The 25,500-nt window shown below is 45.4% G+C and overlaps 1 protein-coding gene and 1 pseudogene across 1 annotated transcript in view; one reads left to right on the plus strand and one right to left on the minus strand.

The window, feature by feature from the left end:
- The window catches only part of ST3GAL3 (ST3 beta-galactoside alpha-2,3-sialyltransferase 3), a 224,154-nt gene that overhangs the window by 62,924 nt on the left and 135,730 nt on the right, over positions 1 to 25,500 (minus strand).
- LOC129469024 (serine hydroxymethyltransferase, cytosolic-like) lies at positions 17,559 to 19,477 on the plus strand (annotated as a pseudogene).

Below are 25,500 nucleotides of genomic sequence, written 5' to 3' on the forward strand. Positions count from 1 at the left end.
GCAGAACTAAGACCACAGGGGGAAGCTGCAGAAAGGCAGATTTTGGCTTTTCATAGTTAAACCTCTCCAATTACTGATGAGTATCTTGAAATGAATGGGCTGTTTCTGCAGGTTAAGGACTTCCAGCTATTGGAAATGGGGAATGGACTAGGTAATCTCCATGATTCCAAGATATAGGGTTCTAGAACCACCAAGTCCAGGAAAGTGGCAAGAACCATCTTCTCCCTGGACTCACCCTGGGCTGAAGATAGGCCCAAAGAGGCAGCAGGTCCAGCCTCCAGTCTAATGTCATGGCCAAGGCTGTGGGTTCAGCTGCTCAGTGCTAGCATCTAGGGACTTTCTTCATTGGGCTGTCTACAGTTTGGATTAGTTGTTTTCTCTCTTTAAAAGAAAAGCTCTGGAAAGGGGCCAGGGGTTGTGGGAGACTATTTCCATCTCGGGTGTCTCTTCCAAAGCTCTGGTGTTTTGCCAGGATTTAAGCATGGTATACACAACACAGTTAAAAATAACCCCTTGATTGAACAGAAGGCGTGGGAGAAAGGGGCTAGCCAGGCAACTTTGCTTGAGGGTGGGGGAGGTAGGCAAGGAGAGGAAACTTGTACCCAGAGCCCTGGGAAGGGTTTTATCCCAGAAGAGATATGTAGACTCAAGGGGGTAAGGGTCAGGAAGATACTGTCACTAACTGCTCCTTTCCAGGAAGAACTGCCCAGTAGGTGCCCCGCTTTGGGTATGCCCAGGGTTTAAACAAACTGCTAGTTTTGAAGGGTTCTCCCAGGAATGACTCTGCCATTTTTCAGTCCTGAGTGCCAGCCTATGGGACTAAAGTTAGGGAAAAAAGACAAGAAGTAGAAAGCCAAGAAAGGTTAAACTGTGTCAAAAGCCACAGACAGGTCAAAGGCACAGAGGCCAGAGAAAGGTCTACTAGATTTAGCTATTGAGAAGTTCTTGTGATTTGTGTGTGAAGGCTTCCAGACTTTTCCTTCCATAAACAGACATTTAACATAAATGGAATTATCTTATATATAGTGTCCCATAACTTGCTTTTTAACAAATTTAACAATAAACTGTGGGAGTATGCCAGTAAATACAACCTGACATCATTTTTCATGACCACATACTGTTTCATCATAGGGACATACTACATGAATCAAGTTCGGCTCAGAGGCACTTAGGCTGTTTCCAGTTTTTCGCTATTATCATAAACATGTTGCAACAGCATATTACAATAATGCATACACAGACATGATTACTTCTGTATGTACAATATTTAGAAGTGGAATTGTTGGATGAAGTGGAATCCACGTTTTATACTTTATTATACAAGTACGTCACCTATATAGCCTCCCATAATTTTGGAGAGAAATTCTATTCTCTTCTGATTTCCTCTAATCTTTCCAGCCATTTTTTCCTATTCTCCTTCATCCTATTCAACCCTTATATATTGGTATTTCCCAGAGTTAGGTCATTCTGTTTTCTTCTTCCTTAAAAAATTACCAACTCAAATGCCTACAAGAGCCAAGAAGGTACAGTAAATATGTCAACTGGGCCACATATAAGACAAGAAGGGGCAGGGTTAGAGCAAGCTAGAACTACACACTGTCTAAAAGCATTCACATTATTTTAAAACACTGTGCCATAAAGCATGTCTACAGGTAGATTTGTCTTATAAGCTGCCAATTTGGGACCCAGTTAACACACCTTCCCCACACAACTTCACCACTGCCAAGACTTCATCTCTGTGCTGATAACTCCCACTTTAACTCTGTCCTCTCCCTGGGAACCCCAGACCCACATATACAAATGACTATCTACATCGTTCCTTAAGTGTCCCAGAGGCATCTCAAACTCATTATGCACACAACCAAATTCATGATCTCTGCCCTTTCCTCCTCCCAAAAGTCAGAAATCAAATATAAGAAACAAATGATCTTCTTCTTGGGTTCTCTACCTCAACCAGTGGCACCTCCAATTTTCCTACTGATATGGTTTGGCTGTGTCCCCACCCAAATCTCATCTTGAATTGTAACTCCCACAATTCCTATGTGGGAGGAACCTGATGGGAGGTGACTGAATTATGGGGGCAGGTCTTTCCTGCGCTATTCTCATCATAGTGAATGAATCTCATGAGATCTGATGGCTTTATTTATTTTGAGACGGAGTCTCGCTCTGTCACCCAGGCTGGAGTGCAGTGGCGTGATCTTGGCTCATTGCAACCTCTGCCTCCCGGGTTCAAGCAATTCTCCTGCGTAAGCCTCCCAAGTAGCCGGGATTACAGGCATGTGCCACTATGCCCAGCTAATTTTTGTATTTTTAGTAGAGACAGGGTTTCACCATGTTGGCCAGGTTGGTCTCGAACTCCTGACCTCAGGTGATTCACCCACCTCAGCCTCCCAAAGTACTGGGATTACAGGCATGAGCCACTGCACCCAGCCTGATGGTTTTAAAAATGGGAGTTTCCCTGCTATGTGAGGGAATGCTGCCATGTGAGACATGCCTCTCACCTTCCACCATGATTGTGAGGCCTTCCCAACCACATGGAACCGTAAGTCCATTAAACTTCTTTCTTTTGTAAATTGCCCAATCTCGGGTATGTCTTTACGAGCAGCATGAAAACAGACTAATACACCCACCTTTGAAGCCAAAAACCTGGGAGTTATTCCAGATTCTTCCCTTTCCCTAGCCTTCCATACTCAGTTAATCATCAAGTCAATTCCATAGGCACAATAAGCACTTGCTGAGCACCTAATCAGTGCCAAGTATTGTCAGGGGCTAGTGCTGGCCACAAAGAGAAATAATATGCACTCCGTGCTCTGGAGGGGCAGACAGACAACACTGTCATCAAGACATGCAGTGGTGATGGAGAAGTACTTTACAAGATGTTCTGGGACGAGAGAAGGGACACTTTGATTCTATTTCCTCAGTGTTTTTCAAATAGTCTTTATTCTCCATCCCCATGGGACTGCCTTCACCAGTCATCGCAACAGCCTCCTAACTGGGCTTCATGCTTCCAAGTTCCCTCCTCCAATTTATCTTCCACATTGGATGAGGGCAATCTTTTGGAATAGCAAATCTGATTATGTCATCCTTGTCTCTTGCCTAAAACATGTCAATTATTTCCTTTTCTTTTCTTTTTTTTTTTTTTTTTGAGACAGAGTCTGCTCTGTCACCCAGGCTGGAGTGCAGTGGTGTGATCTCGGCTCAATGCAACCTCCGCTTCCCAGGTTCAAGCAATTCTCTGCCTCAGCCTCCCAAGTAGCTGGGATTACAGGTGCCCGCCACCATACCCGGCTAATTTTTGTATTTTTAGTAGAGACGGGGTTTCACCATCTTGGCCAGGCTGGTCTTGAACTCCTGACCTCATGATCCACCCGCTACGGCCTCCCAAAGTGCTGGGATTACAAGCATGAGCCACCGCGCCTGGCCTAATTTCCTATATCTTTAAGGATATAATCTAGAGTCCTTTTGGAGTGACTTGTGAGGTCTCCCATGATCTCGCTCTAGATTACTTCTAGCCTGTCTTCCAGCATCTAGGATGTAACACCATGTGCCAAACATAGCAAACCACGTGCAGTAATGTGAATGTCCTTATGTGCATCATGTTATCAGTTTATGCATTCCCTCTGTCTAGAATACCTACCCTGTCATTTTTCAACTGCCTAATTCCTTAATCTTTTTTTTTTTTTTTTCCTTGAGACAGGGTCTCACTCTGTCGCCCAGGCTGGAGTGCAGTGGCACAATCATGGCTCACTGCAGCCTCAACTTCTTGGGCTTAGGGGATCCTCCCACCTCAGCCTCTCGAGTAGCTGGGACTATGGGTGCACACCACCACATGTGACTTTTTTTTTTTTTTGTATTTTTAGTAGAGATGGGGTTTCGCCATGTTGCCCAGGCTGGCCTCAAACTACTGGGCTCAAGTGATCGGCCTGCCTCAGCCTTATAGTGCAGGGATTACCGGTGTGAGCTACCGCACCTTGAAAAAAATCACCTCCTTCAAAAATCCTTCTCTGACCACTTTCCCCCAAAAGATGGCTTCTCCCAAGTATTCTCTGTTACAGATCCTCCCTGTCCTGCAGGCTTACAGTAGGGGAGAAAAAGAAACTTCCCAGGCATTTTCCCAGGCTGCTGAATGGGGCCATGACATGTCCTTACCTGGGTGTCTTTGAGAACAGGCAGTGCTGAAAACATATGGGAGTGTGGGGCAGACAGTGATGATTCCAGCGGAGGTCAGGAGCCCTGGAAAAGGCCCGGCTGCTTGGCTCTGGTTGCCTGTGGCCTTGAGGGGCCATGACTACTTCAGGTCCACAGACCACATATCTTAAGGAGCTACTGACATAATGTATCCCACCCACTGACACTTATGGCACCGACCCATGCCAAAAACAAAACTAAAACAAAAAAGAAAGACTACTTTTCAACTTCATGATGGTGAGTCAGCAATCACCAGCAAACCAATGAAAAGGTCTTCTTTGGTCCTTTAATTCTAGAAGCAGATGATCAGAATGAAGGTCAAGAGGTCCTATAAACAATAATGGCAGAAGAGGAGTAAGCCCAGTGATCTACCTTAGGAAAAAAGCCCCTGCTGACACCTCACTTTGATTAGGTGTCTCCTTTCTGTGTATTCGCGGCACCCTAGACTTTCATTTACCATCATGTCAGCACTCTATAATTTTGCTTTCATGTCTGACTCACTCTAGACAAGTTCTGGGGTAAGGATTATGTATTACTTTTCATCCTTAGTACCCAGCATGGTGCCAAATATATGGAAATACTTATAAAATAAATAATGGAGGAAGGGGAGGGAAGGAAGTTTAAGTAAACAGGTTTCAAGTTGAGAAGTTTGGTGACTAAAAGGTATAGATACTACAAATTCATGTGATGTAATGAAAAAATTTATTTCACTATGTCAGAGACAGAGAGGAAGCTGCATAAAGACTTATTTATAAGAATGTTGTGACCGGGCGCGGTGGCTCACGCCTGTAATCCCAGCACTTTGAGAGGCCGAGGCGGGAGGATCACGAGGTCAGGAGATCGAGACCATCCTGGCTAACATGGTGAAACCCCGTCTCTACTAAAAATACAAAAAAAAAATTAGCCGGGCGTGGTGGTGGGCGCCTGTAGTCCCAGCTACTCAGGAGGCTGAGGCAGGAGAATGGTGTGAACTCGGGAGGCGGAGCTTGCAGTGAGCCGAGATCGCGCCACCACTGCACTCCAGCCTGGGTGACAGAGCAAGACTCCGTCTCAAAAAAAAAAAAAAAAAAAAGAATGTTGTACATAGATATTCTGTTTACAATAGGAAGAGATTGGAAAAACAAATCCCTTAAAGGACCTCGGTGCTTCACAGGGATGTTCTGCAGGAACTTCAAGCTGAGAGTTCTCCCCAGATGAACTCAACAACTGCCCCATAAGCGTGCTCTTCTCCCTGTGTTCCCTATGTTAGGAAATGGTGCCACTATCTTGCCAGCTGCCTGAAACAGAAACTAGGAATCCATTTTTACTCATTCCTCCACCAGCCACCTAATGTTGTCATTTCTCCTCCCCTAATATCACATGAATTTGTCCTTATCACCTCTTCCCAAGCATTACCTTCCTCAGTCCCACCTCCTGTAACCATTTCTCCCCATTTCAGGCAATGACCTTTCTAAAGCACAAATCTGATGCTGTCCTTCCCTCCTTGCTTTGAAACCTTGGCTGGAGGAGGAGGAGGAGGCTTCTCCCACACCCTGAGGACACTCTCTACATCCCTCCACTGCCCTCTCTTTCTGCATCTAGCACTCCAGGGGTTAGGGAAAGGGGCTCATGGCTAGACAAGAAAAGACCTGCTGCTCATGGAGGATGGCCCTTGGGATCCAGATGCATGGCAGAAATGGCCAGTCCTACCTTTCTTCCTTTAGCAAATGCTCTTCTGTGGAGTTCAAACTTCTCAGCATGACATTCAAGGCCTCTTACCAAGGACTTGTACTCCAACAGCCAAATTACTTCCAAGGGTGTCTCCTTCCCTCCACATGATTCCTGCCCTTCCCTGGATTCTCTACCTGGCCAGTTTCTAACTGTCCTCCAATAGGCAGCACAGGTGTCACCACCTCTAGGAAGCCTCTCCTGCCTGCAGTTTGGTCAGGGGCCCTTATCAGAGCACACACAGCTCCTTGTGCTTGCTCTGTTGCTACAGTAACCACACTGCCCACTCAGTTTCTTTCTTTGTTTTTTCCCTGAGACAGTTTTGCTCTTGTTGCCCAGGCTGGAGTGCAATGGTGCCAGCTCAGCTCACTGCAACCTCCATCTCTCAGGTTAAAATGATTCTCCGCCTCAGCCTCCCAAGTAGCTGGGATTACAGGCGTGCGCCAGCATGCCCAGCTAATTTTTGTATTTTTAGTAGAGACGGGATTTTATCATGTTGGCTAGGCTGGTCTCGAACTCCTGACCTCAGGTGATCTGCCTGCCTCGAGCTCCCAAAGTGCTGCGATTACAGGCATGAGCCACCGTGCCTGGCCCCCACTCAGTTTCTTATCTGTCACTCTCCCCTAGACCTCTGCACAAGGCTTGGTAGACAGTGAGTGCTTAGGGGTTCAGGGAGGGGCAGAATACCTAGGGTCTCTGGAGCTTGGAAGTGGGGCAGCAGTCACCATGGGCAGGTCCGGATCGGATCTATGAGGTATTGATGCAAGCATGCTCTTCTCTGGAGGCCTGGTCGCTGCTCCACAGAGGTGGAAGAGGAGGAGGAGGAGGCTTCTCCCACACCCTGAGGACACTCTCTGCCGGACTGGGGCCTCTGTGGGGTCTCCCAGGATTAAGAACATCACACTGAGCAGACAGGCCCCATTCTGGGGGGTGGAAGCTGGCTTAGTGATGGAGCTATGCTTTCCCCAACCCATTCTTTATTCTTTATAATCTCCGAATTGCAGAAGCAGAAACTGCTCACCCTTGGTCTGAAGCTTTTCGTGACTTGTGCGAAGAAATGTCATCAACAGCCTTTTGTTTGAACTTGACTTGTGTGAATGTGCCAGGGGACTTGCTCAGAGAAGTCTTTTCAGATGTCATTTCTGTTTGTCTATAACCCTGGTCCATGCAAAGTCATTCACAAGCCAGTTTTTCTGAGGCTCCGGGGCTGTCATAGTCTCATTCTTGCCACAGCCCGCACAGCTAATGTGTGACTGCCTCCAGCCTGGAGTGGGTGCAGGGCTTCGGCCTCCCCACAGCCCCACACTTAGCAATGGTGTGTGCTGTGGCCAGGTCAGAGCCAGGCACTGAAATGCAGCTGTGAGGGAGCACCCAACCAAGTCTCTCACTCTTCAACTTGACTTGAATGTCTCTGAAACCCTGAGCCATACTTAAATTTACTTCCCCAGACAGTAAGCTGGGACCATGCCTGCATTTTTTTTTTTGAGACGGAGTCTCCCTTTGTCGCCCAGGCTGGAGTGCAGTGGCGCAATCTCGGCTCACTGCAAGCTCCACCTCCCGGGTTCACACCATTCTCCTGCCTCAGCCTCTCCGAGTAGCTGGGACTACAGGCGCCCGCCACCACGCCCGGCTAATTTTTTTTTGTATTTTTAGTAGAGATGGGGTTTCACCGTGGTCTCGATCTCCTGACCTCGTGATCCGCCCGCCTCGGCCTCCCAAAGTGCTGGGATTACAAGCGTGAGCCACCGCGCCCAGCCCATGCCTGCATTTTTAAAAACCATTTCCCCAGTGCCTACACAGTGCCCGGCACTCGATAAAAATGTATTACATGAGTGAACAGACAGACATGCAATATCCAGTTATTTGAGCCAACTGAGGGAGACCATCAAACTCAATGTTTTGAAGGAAGAATAATCCAGAATTTAGTATGTCCTTAGAGCCACTTTAGACTCTGTCCACTGTTTTTTTGAAACTGGGTCTCACACTGTCACCCAGGCTGGAGTGCAGTAGCATGATCACAGCTCATTGTAGCCTCAAACTCCCTTGCTCAAGTGATCCTCCTGCCTCAGCCTCCCGAGTAGCTATGGCTACAAGTGCACACCATTATGCTAATTATTTTTATTTTTATTTTTTTGGTAGAGACAGAGTCTCGCTATGTTTCCCAGGTTGGTCTCAAACTCCTGGGCTCAAGTGATCCTCCCGCCTCAGCCTCCCAAAGTGTTGGGATTACAAGTGTGAGCCACTGTGCCTGGCTCTGCCCACTGTTGATGCTGCTGGTGTTGGTCCTGGGAAGGAAGCCCAGAGTGCTGGGCCCAGCTGCACAGTGGGCCTGGACATGGCAAAATGCACAACTAGGTCAGTAGGACCCACTGCTTCCATTTCCCTCCCCAAGCCCAAGCCAGCTGCAAGGAGTGTGGTGATAAGATAAAGGCAAGAGAAATGGGAGCTGTCCCCAATTTAGTCAGTCACCAAGTGGTGATGGAGGGTAACATAGAGGTAAAAATTAGACAAGGATCAGCAGAGGTCTCAGGAGGGAACTATAATGCAGCAATACACAGAACTGTTACAGATAGAGGTGCACACAGAGCTAGGGGAGCTCCAGGGCAGGAAAAGATTCACCAGGGAGGTGACATCTGAGCTGGAGTTTTAAAGGTGGAGAATGCGAGGACGGACACTCCAGACAGTATATGCATGTGGACAGCTGGCCAAGCTGAGAGCCTGCCTTGTCCAGGCCCCTTTGGAGGGGAGAGGCCTGCTACAAGCAGTTCTCTGAGCAGAGACTGCTGTGCCTGATGCCAGGCAACATTCAAGTTACTCACTGAAGTAAAAGCAGTAGTTCTCTCTCTCTCTCTCTCTTTTTTTTTTTTGAGATGGAGTTTTGCTCTTGTTGCCCAGGATGGAGTACAATGGCGTGATCTTGGCTCACCGCAACCTCTGCTTCCCGAGTTCAAGCGATTCTCCTGCCTCAGCCTCCTGAGTAGCTGGGATTACAGGCATGTGCCAACACACCCGGCTAATCTTGTATTTTTAGTAGAGATGGGGTTTCTCCATGTTGATCAGGCTGGTCTCAAACTCCTGACCTCAGGTGATCCGCCCGCCTCGGCCTCCCAAAGTGCTGGGATTATAGGCATGAGCCACTGTGCCCGGCCAAAGCAGTAGTTCTTAAGGCAAAGAATATGGAGAAGCACTTCAGGTTGGGGGACTAGCAGGCACAGCACAAAGGCATAAAAGAATATGGATTAGTAAGGCACTGGCATCTAGGGGTTAGGGCACCAGGAAACATCAGCTTAAATTATTAATTTATTTATTAATTTAAGCATCAGCATAAATTACAAGTCATCGGTTGCATCCTGTGTAGCTGGAGTTGCCAAAAGCCACACTTCCCGATATGTGGAAGTACTTCTGTATCAACAAATGCCAATCACCTGGGTTTGTATGCAATCTATACAAGTCCTGACAGCTCCACACCAAGACATATTACTGGAAGGTCTCCATGAGAATCGAGGCAGTCAGAGCATAAAGACAGAACCACACTTACCACCCCAGACGAAGCACTCACTGCATGCCAGGCACCAGGGCACACATGTCATGGACATTATTCAGTGTAATCCCCATAAATGCCCATGAGATGGGGGTTGTTATTCGCATTTTGCAGATAAGCAGGCTGATGTTTAACATGACTAAGGGCTTGTCCAAGGTTATACAGCTAGCAAAGTGGCAAAGTTGGGATTCTAACCCAGGTTTGCCTGATTTCAAAACCTAAGCTCTTTTCACTTGCCCAGACGGAGGCAGAGGAGCTCCCAGCTGTATTCCATCTTTGCTGAGAAAGCACGAAGGAGATGCTGTGAACCTGGCACAGGCACACAGGGATCGGTGAAACAGCGGTGAGGCCAGATGGTAAAGATGTACCCCTCTTCCTCCGTCCAGCCTCACCGCAGTGCCAACAGATGACAGTCTAAGTACAGTAAGACCACTTTTGCCTCAGCTCAAAAGCTCTCTACTTCCTGAACCTACCCTCAGAAAAGGTCTGAAATTAGGCCCAGTTACAGGCTGGAAAAAATGATCAACCTCTGGCTAGGGAGAACATGGTGGCTGTAACCCACATAGCCTACATCCCTCCACTGCCCTCTCTTTCTGCATCTAGCACTCCAGGGGTTAGGGAAAGGGGCTCATGGCTAGACAAGAAAAGACCTGCTGCTCATGGAGGATGGCCCTTGGGATCCAGATGCATGGCAGAAATGGCCAGTCCTACCTTTCTTCCTTTAGCAAATGCTCTTCTGTGGAGTACCTGATGAGGACTGGAACAGAGATGGATAGAGCAAGGCTCACCCTTTGCTCCTGAACGTCACTCTACATGAAGCTGTGCCTTTGCCGACAGCTTTCCTTGGCCACACTGAACCCTGTGTTTCCTCCCAATAATCTGAGCGGTAGCAAGGGAATGCATCTCTACGAGAGTTAGCAACTTTCCTGGAGCGGGCCCACTGGAGACAGGGCTGCATCAGGAGCCTAGGACTCCTGGATGAGCTGTCTTTCCCCACAGCCTTGAGTGTGGGTCACGGTTTGCTGTGCTCTGCCCTACTGCCTCTTGCACTTTTCTTCATTTTGCCCCCAAAATGACTAGGCTATAGGCAGAACTGGCTAAATCAGAGGCAGCTGCTGACCATGTTTAAAAAGGTCATTACTTTGGAAGAAGGATTCTTTCCATCAGGAGGCCCACATGGGATCACGGGGCCTGATCCAACCAGTGGCCATTCTCCTTGCATACCCACTCAGGGGTAGGGCGGGGCAGAGAGAAGCCCTTCCGGGGAAGGGACTTGGTTATCAGGGACCCCTGTGTGTGCAACAGCCACAGGGCAGGAAGAGAAGGGCACAGGAGCAGAGGCAGGGGGTTTGAGATGGTCAGAAGTGGCCTAAGGGTGAACATATAGCTGGCAGAGTCCTGCCCTTAATCCCTCTTGCTGGTGTTGAGGTACGCATAAGGATGGGTGATGGAGATGGGGAATGTGGTGGAGACAGCTCTCAACCTGGCCAGAACCTCACTGATCATAGTCACCCTGGACACATGGGAGCAAGGCCAGTGGAGACAGCAGGTACAGAGCCAGCCCTCATCAGAGCTGGTTTCCGAGCTCAGGCCTCAAGCACATGCCTTGACCCATTTGGAGGACTTGCTCCATTTGGGCATTTGCTTCTTAGAGCAAGTTCTGCAACTGGCAATTGGCCTCTGGCCCAGACACACTATCTGAAGGGGCTGCGCAGCAAAGCGAAAGGTGTCATTTTGTTTTTCCAATCATCTGCTTTTTTTTTCTTTTTCTTTTTATTTTTTCTGAGATGGAGTCTCACTCTTGTCGCCCAGGCTGGAGTTCAATGGCGTGATCTTGGATCACTGCAACCTTCGCCTCCCAGGTTCAAGCGATTCTCCTGCCTCAGCTTCCTGAGTAGCTGGGATTACAGGCATGCGCCACCACATCCGGCTAATTTTGTATTTTTAGTAGAGATGGGGTTTCTCCATGTCAGTCAGGCTGGTCACCACCATGCCCAGCCCCAATCTTCTGTTTTCAAACTATGTTCGGAAGTTGTCCACTGTGGAAAACTTCTGCATACTAAGCCCTTGGAACCCAGGGAGAGAGGATGGGTCTATCCCAACACAAGGGCCACAAAGATGTCACAAGGCCAGCTGTCAACAGGCCTGCTTTCGTGATGCTGCCACCTGTCAGGTGTGTGTTTCCCTGACCAGGAACTCCTGAGAACAGACGCCATGTGGCCCAGTACTCGCCACATCACCCCTGGACAATCTCATCCACACTCTGGGGGTTGTGTATGGACCTACCTGCAATTTGTTTTCTTCCAGCCCAGACCTCTCTCCTGAGAGATTCACTGAACTCAGGCTCCCTGCGTAGGGCCGTGGCTCCCCTCTGACACTTCATTTGCCTGGATCTGGACTCTGCCTGCGTCAGGGCAGAAGGCAGAGCCAAGGGCCCTCGTCATGGCAGGCAGGCATAGACTGGTGTCCTGCCTCCACGTGGGGAGGTGAGGCTTCAGCCCTCCTTCTCCCCTCTAGCTCTGGCTATTTATTTGGGGAGACCAGTCAGAGAGTGACCTGTATCCCCAGGTGCAGACAGAGTAGGGAAAGCAGGACACAGTCCTGAAGGTGCCAGCATCTTGCTCTCTGCTGAGCTGCTGCCTCACCGCTGGGACTTGTGTGGGTGGAGCTCAGACCTGGGCCCTCCCTCTCACCAAGGAACTCGCAGGGCTGCTTGCTCCTGGCTGGGAGCCTCACACAGTTCGGGAGGAGGGCCAAGATCATGTTCTGTGCTTTCACCAGCTTTTGCTCTTCACAAGCAGCAAGAACTCCCCACGTGGGGATCTTGTACCTGAACCAAAAAAAGCAAAGCTGCTAATCTGACAAGATTAATCCTCAAATACCACAGGAATGCAGCCAGCCTGCCTGCTCTCACCAGGGACTGTGCTTCTAAGCACCCCTACAGTTCCTGCTCTTAGGCTGGAGCCTGGAACTGGTCTGCAAAGGAGGAAGCTGTCCCCACCGGTGTGTCTGCTCTTGCTGCCGAAGCCCCACCCTTCCCGGCATAGCTCAGGAATCACCTTCACCAGGACGTCTCCCCAGTCAATCTCTCATCATTCCTCCAGCTGAAGGGCCTTCTCTGGGTCCCCACAACCCTCTGTCCTCACCTCTGGCAGAGCACATACGCCTGGATATGTGTTTGTCTCCATGCATCATTTCTCTTAGTTCTGGGGAAGGTAGGTACAGATGAGGAAGGTGAGGCTCAGAGAGGTTGAGAAACCCAGCCCTATTCACTTCTAGAACCTGTTCCCTTTCCACTGTATTCCAACACTTCTCAAACCATCTATGAAGAGGGATCAGTTGGTTTTGCTTTTTAAATTTCTATTTTGTCACAGAATGACAATTTTATAAAATAGAATAAAAATGAATCACTAGAAAAATTAAATAAGGCCAGGCATGGTGGCTCACGCCTGTAATCCCAGCACTTTGGGAGGCTGAGGCAGGTGGATCACCTGAGGTCAGGAGTTAGAGACCAGCCTGGCCGTCATGGTGAAACCCTGCTTCTACTAAAGATACAAAAATTAGCTGGACATAGTGGCGGGCACCTGTAATCCTAGTTACTTGGGAGGCTGAGGCAGGAGAATCCCTTAAACCTGGGAGGTGGAGGTTGCAGTGAGCCAAGATCATACCACTGCACTCCAGCTTGGGAGACAGAGCAAGACTCCAAGGAAGGAAGGAAGGAAGGTTGGGAGGGAGGGAAGGAGGGAAGGAAGGAAGGAAGGAAGGAAGGAAGGAAGGAAGGAAGGAAGGAAGGAAGGAAGGAAATATGCATATAAAATATAAGCTCCATTTTTAGAAGTTTTTTTTTTTTTGGTAACAAATAGCTGAGACCACAGGTGCATGCCACTGTGCCAGACCTATTTTTTATTTATTAGACTCAGCAACATAAACTTACTCTAATTGCCATAAATGTTTTCAAAAACCTTACTTCCAGTATTTCAAAAATCTTGTGACAGACCAGTTCAAATCACTTTTGATTCTATAGCATACAACAGGTTCCAAATTGCCTTTTACCTGTCTGGGACATTCTACCAAGGCTTTGCCTGTCATTCACCTTCCAGTAGAAGTTAGAAAGGGATAAGCTGTAGCTCCTCAGGTCCTGTCCTGGGGTAGGAGAAACAATGTACTCTGACACCATCAGAAACAGTCAGCAGGTTGAGGCCTAGAACTTCTCCTATAGCAGATGGATTTATAACCAGCTAGGTCTGCAGGATTCACCTTTGCAAACAAGTGTGGGTCCCTAGTCATCTGGAAGGAGATCTAAAAAAAAAATCCCACAACTTCTGGATGTCTACTGCAGCTCCACCTATGAGAACTGGAAGATACAGCAAAGAGGAAAGAGATGGGGTGTACCATTATAGGGAACTGGCAGGCTAAATTCCTTGAATAATGGAGGACGCAGTAAGCTCAGACAAGATGTGGAATTAATTTAAAAGCAGAACATGGATTAGTTCCCAGAGGAGGTCCTAACACCTGACACTAAGGAATATATGAAAAAAAATTGGTGGGCAGAGAAAAGGAGAGGACACAAATGGCAATTCCTCCAGCTGTAAGCTGCAGTCCAGGTCATGGACAGGCATTGAAGTTGTCTTGCCCATGCAGGCTACTCTGAGACACTCTGCAGAGAAGCTTTAGTTATAGAGCACTCTGCTCTTCCCGGAAAGGCCTGTACCCAAGGATTTCACCTCAGCGGGTACCTACTGAAAAATATTTAAAACATTCTCCAAACAAAAGGAATCTGCATTCCCCTCTATGTCCATGGTTCAGAGCCTCGATTCAGGACATAGGTTGGGGTTGGTGGGTTTGATTCCTGGCTCTGTGCTACTATGACCTTGAGCAAGTCATTAGCTTTCCCATCTACAAAATGGGTGTAACAATACTTACTTCATGGGGTTGTTGTAAAGGGATTTTGCAAATCTGACTCCATAGAAGTGCATTATCACATTGACTTTGTGTGTAACGATTGTGCGTCTATGTAAAAACACTTTGTTGAATGAATTTACAGAATAATAGGATCAATGTGGCAACTTTTTAAGAGATGAGAGAGACCTGAATATGATTAAATAGTGATAAGAAGGAACCAGTGAAGAGAATGAAGAACCAGGTTCCTGCAGAGGTGGGAGAGGTTGGAGAATCAGGGTTCAGGGGAAGGAACTGACCTCGGAAAGACGACAGTACACAAGTGCCAGGACTTGATGACTCATTAGATATCTGGTTGAGAGGGGAAGGGGAAAGAATAACTCCCAGATTTCTTGCTTGGGTGAGAATGGATAGTGGTGCCATTTCCTGAAATAAGAACATAGGCTGATTAGATTTGTTCGAAATTTGGTGAGTTGGATACACTGAGCTTGAGATGCTTTTGAGTCATCCAAGTGGAGCTATCCAGCAGGAAGTTGGGTATTTGGGTCTAAAGATCAGTAGAGATGTGGGCTGCAAAAAGATTGAGAGTCATCAGCATATATGATGTTAGCTAAAGCAGTGGAGTGAGAAGACAGACGAGCTATAACTGAAACCCAGCAAACACCAACATTTAAGGATGGGCACAGGAAAAGAAGATCTCTTGCAATAGAGACTGCGAAGGAACAGAGAGGCAGGAGAACTGGGAGGGAGTTTGAACAAAGAATTAAGGAGAAGACAGAGTTTCAAAATGGAGGAAGAGATCAATACTGCCAAATGCTTCAGAGACATCATAAAAAGAGAAAGACTATCTATCTGTCGGATTTGTCAGTGCTTTTTGGTGGTCTGGATAAGAGCATTCTGAGAAGAAGAGAAGCGAGAGTGGAGGCCAGACTACATGGATTAAGAGTTAGAGGGACATGAGGAAGGAGAGAAGGTAACTGTAGCAAGTCTTGCACATTCCTGGTAGGGGTATGGGGGTGTCCAATGTGCTCCCAGCCTAGAAGGACAACGATTCTGCAGAAGTGGAGAAGTAGACGGTACTCCATTCTTCTCCGTAATCTATGGTATGGGGCAAAATTTGGCAAGGATGCCTCTCAATCTTACCACCCCTCCCTGGTGTTGTAGTGATAAAAATCCCAGGATCTTTTTCTGGAAGGGCAGAGAGGGAGGGGCTTTGTAATGTGGGGATACCAGATACTCAGATATCCTGGCCAGGAGCCCACAAGCTTTCAAAGTCCCCAGGGCAGTGCAATAGGTCTCCTGTACCTTCTCATGCAAGGGTCCCAAATCAGGCAGCTGGGACTGTGTGTCAACTCTCTAGACTTCCTGCCTCAGAGAGCTCTGCAAAGTTTCAATGGTCATCTTTGCACTCTGGAAACTCAGCCAGCTTGGACCGTAGCAATGATTCCTTAGCAGTATGTGAATCACAGATGCACAGTCACAGATACACACCACACACCCCAGCCTTCCTAAAACAAAATGCATCTCAAGAGAAGTGTGGTTTTCCTCTGTAGAGCTGGGTAAGGGAACCATTTCTACATCAGCACCTCATTAGCTACCACCAGGCATCTGGTAGACCTCGGTACCTTGGCCACTAGCCAGCCTGTCCATGAAACAGCAGCTGTGAGAGGAAGTAGAAAGCGGTTGTTAAATATGTGGGCTTGGGTTCAAAACCTAGTTTTATCACTTCCTATCTGTGTGACCTCGGGCAAACTGCTTGACTTCTCTATGCCTCTATTTCCTCATATTTAAAACTGGACTAACAAGGGTTAGTCTCATTACATGATTGTTGGGAGAATTAAAATAGAATAGGAAAAAGTCTCAGCATGGGACCTGATCCAAAGTAAACATCAGTAGGTGTGAACTATCACTGTCACTGCTGCTAGTATCACTCTGCAGCATGGATGTGGCATGGATTAGGGCTCTGCTTTCTGCTGAAACTGTTGGCCACAGGCTTAGCCTGTAGGCGCCTCACTTTCTCCCAATACTGAGTGGCCCCACTGGCCACCAATTAAAAGACAAGACAATCATGTCTTTCACCAAAGCACAAAAAACCACTCAAATGTACGAGGCAAAATATCGGCAGGAAAATGGGGTATGCCAATTATGTGTCAATTTAGGTTTTACGAGTTATATTTTTTCTTTTTAAAGAAAACATTCAAAATGTTTACTGTGACCTACTCTAGGATCTTTATTTTTCTTCCTGAAAAAAAACTTATCTAATTATAATGAAAGTCACTGAGAAAACAGAATTCACTTAATTAAGTGTCTAACATTAAATGTTATTGAAGTGATCTAACATTTACGGCCCCAAGACACAGCCTCTCATTTCGTTCTCTTGACTAATGAGTGAAATAAGGCTCAGACTCTTCCACGATCACATAGCCTGTGAAGTGAGAAAGCTGTGAGAACTTTCAGTCTCCAAATCTTCATCTCCTTTCAATCTATCATATATTGGAATACGTCACAATAATTAGTTTTCTTCAGTAACTCTCTCCACTAAAAGTGTCTTATCAACATTTCCCACATCCTTACATTCTCAATCTCTGGAGGGCAGAAATTAATTTCCATTCACAAAACAAATACCAAGTGTCTGCTGTGTGCTAAAGGCTCTGCTAGGTGTTGGCAGCCATGAATAGACCATGCCTCTATGTGAGAAGTTCACAGTCTCTATGGGAGAAGAAATACCAGCCAATAGTTATATACGCAATAACAAAGCTATGTGTGAGATACTGTGGTGGTGCACAGGGTAGGGGAAAGAGTAATGGAGTGTATTTCTACGTAAGGGAAGACCTTGCATTCCACGAGACCAAACAGATTCAAAAGCCCTAACTCCAAATTTAAAGCAAAACAAGTGCTCAATAAATCTGAGTTCCTTTGGATCTACTGCCATCCCCTCCCCATCTCTCTAATTAGAGGAAGATGTATCCAAGTTAGCAATACTCGAGGGAGGAAAGGAGGACTTCCCAGCAGAGAGTACGAAAGTGTGACAGCAAACAGGCTGGCTTCCCAAAGAAGCAGGACTCTGGTCTGGACAGGCAGGCACATCAACACCCCTTCCTTTACACTGCCTGCTCCCTAGTCTGCACCTAGGGATGGGAGTCAATGACTAGGTGGGCTCAGGGAAGAGTGAAGCATAGGAAAAGAGAATGTATGCTTCACATAGCATTTGTGAATTTTTTTAAAAAAGGTAAGATTTAGGCCAAGCCTAAGCCTGGTGCAAGGGATGCACCTAGCAGAGCACTAGCAGTCCCACACCAAGTTTGGGATTTGGGGTTGGTGCATCCAGTCATGTGGCTGGCGCGTGGCAGTGTACAGGGTGTTGGGTCAGCAGGTCTGGGACTCTGGTGGCACTGGTGGCGGCGTGGGACTGAGGCTAGACACGTGTGCGGGGCCGTGTTCCGGCAGCTTCGAACCTATGCAATGGTGATGCCAGTCAACGGGGCCCACAAGGATGCTGACCTGTGGTCCTCACATGACAAGATGCTGGCGCAGCCCCTCCAAGATAGTGATGTTGAAGTTTACAACATCATTAAGGAGAGTACCAGCAGAGGGTTGGATTGGAGCTGATTACCTTGGAGAATTTCGCCAGCTGAGCAGCTTTGGAGGTCCTAGGCTCTTGCTTAAATAACAAATACACTGAGGGGTACCCGGGCCAGAGATACTAAGGCAGGACTGACTTTACTGATGAGCTGGAGACCCTCTGTGAGAAGCGAGCCCTGCAGGCCTATAAGCTGGACCCATAGTGCTGGGGGGTCAACGTCCAGCCTTGCTCAGGCTCCCCTGCAAACTTTGTGTGTAACTGCCCTGGTGGAACCCCATGGGTGCATCACGGGCCTGGACCTGCCAGCTGGGGGCCACCTGACCCATGGGTTCATGACAGACAAGAAGAAAATCTCTGCCACATCTATCTTCTTTGAATCTATGCCCTATTAAGGTGAACCCAGACACTGGCTACATCAACTATGACCAGCTAGAGGAGAACGCCCGCCTCTTCCACCTGAAGCTGATCACTGTAGGAACCAGCTGCTGCTCCTAAAACCTGGACTATGCCCGCTGCGGAAAGACTGCAGATGAGAATGGGGTGTATCTCATGGTGGACATGGCACATATCAGCAGGTTGGTGGCAGCTGGCATGGTGCCCTCCCCATTTGAACACTGCCACGTGGTGACCACCACCACTCACAAGAACCTGAGAGGCTGCCGAGCCGGCATGATCTTCTACAGAAAGGATCCTAAGACTGGCAAAGAGATTCTGTACAACCTGGAGTCTCTCATCAACTCTGCTGTGTTCCCTGGCCTTCAGGGAGGTCCCCACAACCACGCCATTGCTGGGGTTGCTGTGGCCCTGAAGCAAGCTATGACTCTGGAATTTGAAGCTTATCAGCACCAGGTGGTGGCCAACTGCAGGGCTCTGTCTGTTGGCTACACCAGGTGTAGCCAACTGCTGGGCTACAAAACAGTCACAGTTGGTTCTGACAACCATTTGATCCTCATGGATCTCCATTCAATCAAATGCACAGATGGCAGAAGGGCTGAGAAGGTCCTAGAAGCCTGTTCTATTGCCTGTAACAAGAACACCTGCCCAGGTGACAGAAGCACTCTACGGCCCAGTGGACTGCGGCTGGGGACCCCAGCACTGACATCCCTTGGACTTTTGGAAAAAGATTTCCAAAAAGTAGCCCACTTTATCCACAGAGGGATAGAGCTAACCCTGCAGATCCAGAGCAACGTTGGCATCAGAGCCACCCTGAAAGAGTTCAAGGAGAGACTGGCAGGGGATAAATAAATACCAGGGGGGCGTGCAGGCTCTGCAGGAGGAGGTTGAGAGCTTCACTCTCTCTTCCCTCTGCCTGGCCTGCCTGACTTCTAAAGGAGCCAGCCCACCCTGGACGCGCCTGGCGCCACAGAGGAAGCTGCCTGCCGGAGGATTCCCTTGAGAGATGTACAAGCTGCCCCACGAGGGACCCACTGACACTTGTGTCCTTTGAGGGGGTTTCTTTTGGACATTTTTCATGTTTTCTTCACAAATCAATATTTGTTTAAGTTTCATTGTTAGTAATTCTGGGACAGGTTATTACAGGTTTTTAATTTGAACCTGGCTTTCTCACAGCTGGATACAATTATTCTAGAAAAATAAAAATACTGTGTAGCCACTTGGCCATAATCATTTAGACCGTGGTGTAGGGCAGAGCTATTAGAAAGATTCTAGCGTTTTACTCTCCCTAGGCTTTCCTTTGCCTTGCTGCAGTAGAGAGGAAATGCTCCTGTCCACAGCTTCTACACACTGCCACTCTTACTATCTTGTTACCCAGCAGCATGCCAAAGGGGAACTGAATTCGCCTCTGAAGCTTCTGCTGTGTGCTGTAAATCAGAAGTGTACATTAGCCAAGTGTACACAACGTGCACCCAGTATGGTGGGAGGGTTTTGCTGTCAGTAGTTCAAAGTATGGTGTAGAAAGGGTCTCCTCCCTCCATCCTGGGAAATCCCAGTCCCATCCTGGTGTGAGAATCAACCAGGCTTTCCTGCTCCACCTGAGATAACCAACTCCCTCCCATAATCAGGAAACCAAATGTCACCTTCCCAAAGAAACTTTATTTTCACGTAGCTGAAGTGCAAAACATATATGACCATTTTTAATAAGCACAATCAAATTTTTAACCACTGAATGTCTACAAGAATTACAGCTTTAAAAATACAATTTTTATATTTCAAAAATATTTGAACTCAGATTAATTTCTTAAAAAGTTAAAAAAGGTAAGATTTAATGGTTTTTGTAGATCATCTCAAAATTAACACATCAAAAAGAGCTTTATCAAGTCCTTTTCTGTCAAAATATTGATGCTGCAGATATCAAAAACTTGAATTTACTTAAGTATTTTGTGATCAAAATACCAAGAAATACTAGCTACCCATATGAAAAAAAAAAGAATCCTAGATCTCAACCTCATCCCTAACACACAAAACCAAAAATAGATGAATTAATAATTTAAATATAAATAACAGAACTATAAAACAGAAGAAAACAAAGGATGGCACCATCATCAACTACTACGTGTGTATGTAAATCCCAAAATTGCTATGAAAGGCAATTTGCCAACAACTCTCAAAATGTTCAAGAAGGCAGAAGAAAATATAAACATAATAAGAAATGAAACAGAAGATATAAAAAGACCTAAATGGAACCTACAGAGATTAAAAACACAGTATTTGACATAATAATATACTAGGTGGGATTAACAAATGATTAAATGCTACAAAAGAAAAAGCTATAAATGTGAAGACATAGCAATATAAACTATCCAAAATGAAGCAGAGAGAGAAAAAAGATTGAAAAACAAAAACCCAGAGCATCAGTGACCTGTGGGACAAATAATATAGCATCCACGTAATTTTAATCCTGGGAAAGGAGATGAGGCAGAGAAAATATTTGAGAAAATATGTAAACAAGGTCCAAATGTGATTACAAGAATAAAACAAAACAAAACAAACAAGAAAACTATGAACCTACGTATCTGAGGAGTTAAATAAACTCCAAGCCAAATAAATATAAAGAAAACCACAGCCGGGCATGGCGGCTCACACCTGTAATCCTAGCACTTTGGGGGGCCAAGGCGTGTGGATCACCTGAAGTCAGGAGTTTGAGACCAGCCTGGCTAACATGGTGAAACACCGTCTCTACTAAAAATACAAAATTAGCCAGGTGTGGTGGCGCATGCCACCTGGCTAGGAGAATTGCTTGAACCCAGGAGGCGGACGGAGGTTGCAGTGAACCGAGATCGCGCCATTGCACTCCAGCCTGGGCAACAAGAGCAAAACTCCATCCCTATGTCAAAAAAAAAAAAAAGAGAAAAGAAAACCACAACAAGGGACATCATAATAAAATTGCTGGAAACCAGTGGTAAAGAGAAAAATCTCAACAGGCAGCCAGAAGAAAATGGAAATACTACATACAAAGGAATATAGGTAAGAATGACAGAAGACGTTTTGTCAGGAATGAAGCAAGTAAATAGAGTCACATACTTAAAGTAGTGGGGGAAGGGGTGGTGGAAGTGAGAACGGGGGACTGTCAACCTAGAAGTGTATACCTAGCCAAAAAATTTTTAAAAATCTTTCAAAATTCAAGGTAAAATAAAGACTTGTTCAGACAAACCAACGCTGAAACACTTCACAGTCATCAGACCTGCCCCACAAGAAATGTTAAATGAAGTTCTTCAGGCAGAAGAAAAAGGATACCATATGGAAATATGTATTTACACAAAGGAAGAAAGACCAACAGTAAAGAAAACTTTGTGAGTAAATATAAAAGAATTTTCCCTCTCATTAAAAAACTTTTAAAATGTTTGAATTGTAGTAACATACACTAACATAAAATGTACCATCCTAACCATTTTTAAGTGTACAATTCAGTAATATTAGTTATTTTCACACTGTTGTGTAACCAATATCCAGAGCTGTTTTTTATCTTGCAAAACTGAAACTCTATATGCATTAGACAGTAACTGTCCATTCCTCCCTCCTCCCAGCACATGGAAACCACATTCTACTTTGTCTCTATGAATTTGATTTCTCTAGGCACCTCATATGAATAGAATCACACAGTATTTGTTTTTGTGTAACTGGCTCATTTCATTTAGCATAGTGTCCTCGAGGTTCATTCATGTTGTAATATGTGTCAGAATTTCCTTCCTTTTTCAGGCTGAATAACATTCCACTGCTTATGCATACAACATTTTGTTTATCCTTTCATCTGTCAATGAACATGGGTTGCTTCTACTTTTTGGCAATGATGAATAATTCCTGCTACAGACACCCTTTGGAGCCCTGCTTTCAGTTATTTTGGGTATATACCCAGAAGTGGAATTGCTGGATCATATGGCAATCCTATTTTCAATGTTTTTAGGAACTGCATCCTGTTTTCCAAAGCTGTTGTACATTTTACATTCCCACAAAGAGTGCACAAGGATTCTAATTTCTCTACATGCTTGTCAGCACTTGTTATTTTCTGGTTTTGGGATAATAGCCATAGTATCCTAATGGATGTGAGGTGGTATCTTACTGTGGTTTCGACTTGCATTTCCCTAGTGATTAGTAACATTGAGCACATTTCTATGTGCATTTTGGCCATTTGTGTATCTTCTTTGGAGAAGTGTCTATTCAAGTTCTCTACCTGTTTTTAAATCAGTTTTTTGTTGTTGTTGAGTATTAAAAGTTCTCTATATTTTCTGGATAACAACACTAACCTCTTATCAGATGTATGATTTGCAAATATCTTCTCCCTTCCACTCTCATTTTTAAATTATTTTAAATAATTGACTATTTCAAACAAAAATAAATAAGCTGGGCACAGTGGCTCATGCCTGTAATCCCAGCACTTTGGGAGGCTGAGGCAGGCAGATTGCTTGAGCACAGGAATTTGAGACCAGCCTAGGCAACATGGCAAAGCCCTGTCTCTACAAAAAATACAAAAGTTAGCTGGGTATGGTGACATGTGTTTGTGGTCCCAGCTACTTGAGAGGCTGAGGTAGGAGGACTGCCTGACACAAATAGGTTAAAAGGATAGGCTGCTCCCCAACCACCCCTGGGACAGCTCAAGGGCAAATATAAACATGCTGCTTCCCACAAACAAAAGTAATTGCAAAAACCCCAATTACTTTTGCACCAACCAAATAAAAGGATGGAAAACATACACCATGATACAGCTTATTTTTATAAAGGTCAGAGTGGTTTATTAATATCAGACAAGGAAGATTTTGGAACAATAATTATTTGTCTATCAATAAGAAAAAGGGACATTTCAAAATAATGAAGGAATCTATTAGAAATGGGATACAACAATCCTAAGTGTATACACACCAAATGATAGAGCTTCAAAACAAATGAAATAAAAACTGATAAATGAAGACTTCATTACCCCTCTGTCAGTAATTGTTAGAAAAAGTGTACAGAAAATCAGTAAGGATACAGGAAACTAGACACATACCATAAACCAACCTAAGCTAATTGCCATTTATAGAAAACCCAAAAACAGAAGTATTTTCTTTTCAAGCACACACAGAATATTCACCAAAATCGACCATATTTTGTCCCATAACTCAGATTTTAATCAATTTAAAAGTATTAAAATCATATAACGTATATTTGGATCACAGCAAAAATAAATCAGAAATCTATAACACAAAGATATCTGGAACACCCCAAATATTAGGAAATTAAGCAAAAACACTTTCAAAGAACTAATAGGCCGAAGTAGAAATCACAAGTAAAGTTAGATAATATTTTTAACTCAACAAAGATAAAAATACAACATATCAGAATTTGTAAGATGTAGTCAATGCAATATACAGAGTGAAATTTATACCATTACAATGTTTATATGAGAAATAAATAAAATCAACGATCTAACCTTCTAGCCTAAGAAAAAAACAAATAATAAAGTCCAACTAAGAGAAAAGTGAAAAAATAAAAAATGAAGGTAGGCACAGAAATCAATGATATAGCGGAAAAAATATCAATAGACAAGAACCAATGGAACTAAAGGCTAGTTATTTGAGAGGATCAACAAAAAATGATAAACCTCAAACCAGACGAATTAAGAAAAAGAGAGAAAAAATGCAAATTACCAATATCAGGCATGAAAGAGAGGGCTCTGTCTCTATCCTAGACATTAAAATAATAATAAGGGAATATTATACACAATTTTATGCTAATAAATTCAACAACTTAGAAGAAAGGCAAAACTTCCTTGAAAGACATGCTACTAAAGAAACAGAAAAACCTGAATAACTCTAGAATTAAAGAAATTTAATTTGTAATAATAATAATAATAAAAAACTTCCCTGGCTAGGCACGGTGGCTCACATCTGTAATTCCAGCACTTTGGGAAGCTGAGGCCAGTGGATCACTGGAGGCCAGAAGTTTGAGACCAGCCTGGCAAACATGGCGAAACCCCATCTCTACTAAAAATACAAAAATTTGCTGGGCATGGTGGTGCACACCTGTAATCCCAGCTACTTGGGAGGCTGAGGCACAAGAATTGCTTGAACCCAGGAGGCGGAGGTTGCAGTGAGCTGAGATCGCGCCACTGTGCTCTAGCCTAAGTGACAGAAACTATGTCTCAAAAAGAAACCAAAAACAACAAAAGCCTTCCTACAAAGACTGCAGGCTATGAAATAATAAAAAATACAAATATTGGTCTCTGCTCCTGGTCCCTAAATAAAGCTCCTAAAAATCCTTACAGATAGAGGCACTAAGAGAATCTGTTGTTCTAATATCTAGTCTTTTTTTTTTTTTTAGACAGAGTCTTGCTCTGTTGCCCAGGCTGGAGTGCAGTGGCATGATCTTGGCTCACTGCAAGCTCTGCCTCCTGGGTTCACGCCATTCTTCTGCTTCAGCCTCCAGAGTAGCTGGGATTACAGGCGCCTGCCACCGTAGTGCTTGGCTAATTTTTTTTTTTATTTTTGCTAGAGACAGGGTTTCGCCGTGTTAGCCAGAATGGTCTTGATCTCCTGACCTCATGATCCGCCCTCCTTGGCCTCCCAAAGTGCTGGGATTACAGGCGTAAGCCACCGTGCCCGGCCACCAATAGCTAGTCTAGTCTCTGACCCTAGTTTCTGACCCAGAGCTCTTAAGACCTTTGTAATTTCCTGACTGATAAGAGCACATCTGAAAGAGAGCTGCTAAATCCCTTCAAATTTCCTGGGTGATAGGAATATCTTTTGTTCTTATGAGGTGACTTCTGGATAGCCTTATGTTGGGTGCTGGTTGGCAGGGGAACCAACTATGCAATTAGAGGGCTGGAACTTTCAGTCTCACTCTCTGACCTCTGAGGATGGGAAAAGGGCTGAAGGTTGATTTGATCACCAGTGGTCAATGATGCAATGAATAATGCCTATGTAATCCTCCACAGGGTTTATAGAAGCCTCCATAAAAACCCAAAAGGACAAGGTTCAGAGAGCTTTCAGACTTGTGAACCCCTTACCACATGCCATGCCCTGTGCATCTCTTCCATCTGGCTGTTCATCTGTATCTTTTGTGAAATCCTTTATAATAAATGGATAAACATAATCTTCCCTGAATTCTGTGAGCTGCTGTAGCAAACAGATCAAACCCAAGAGGGGGTGGT

This window comes from Symphalangus syndactylus, chromosome 12, assembly GCF_028878055.3.
Source record: "Symphalangus syndactylus isolate Jambi chromosome 12, NHGRI_mSymSyn1-v2.1_pri, whole genome shotgun sequence".
Lineage (NCBI taxonomy): Eukaryota > Metazoa > Chordata > Mammalia > Primates > Hylobatidae > Symphalangus > Symphalangus syndactylus.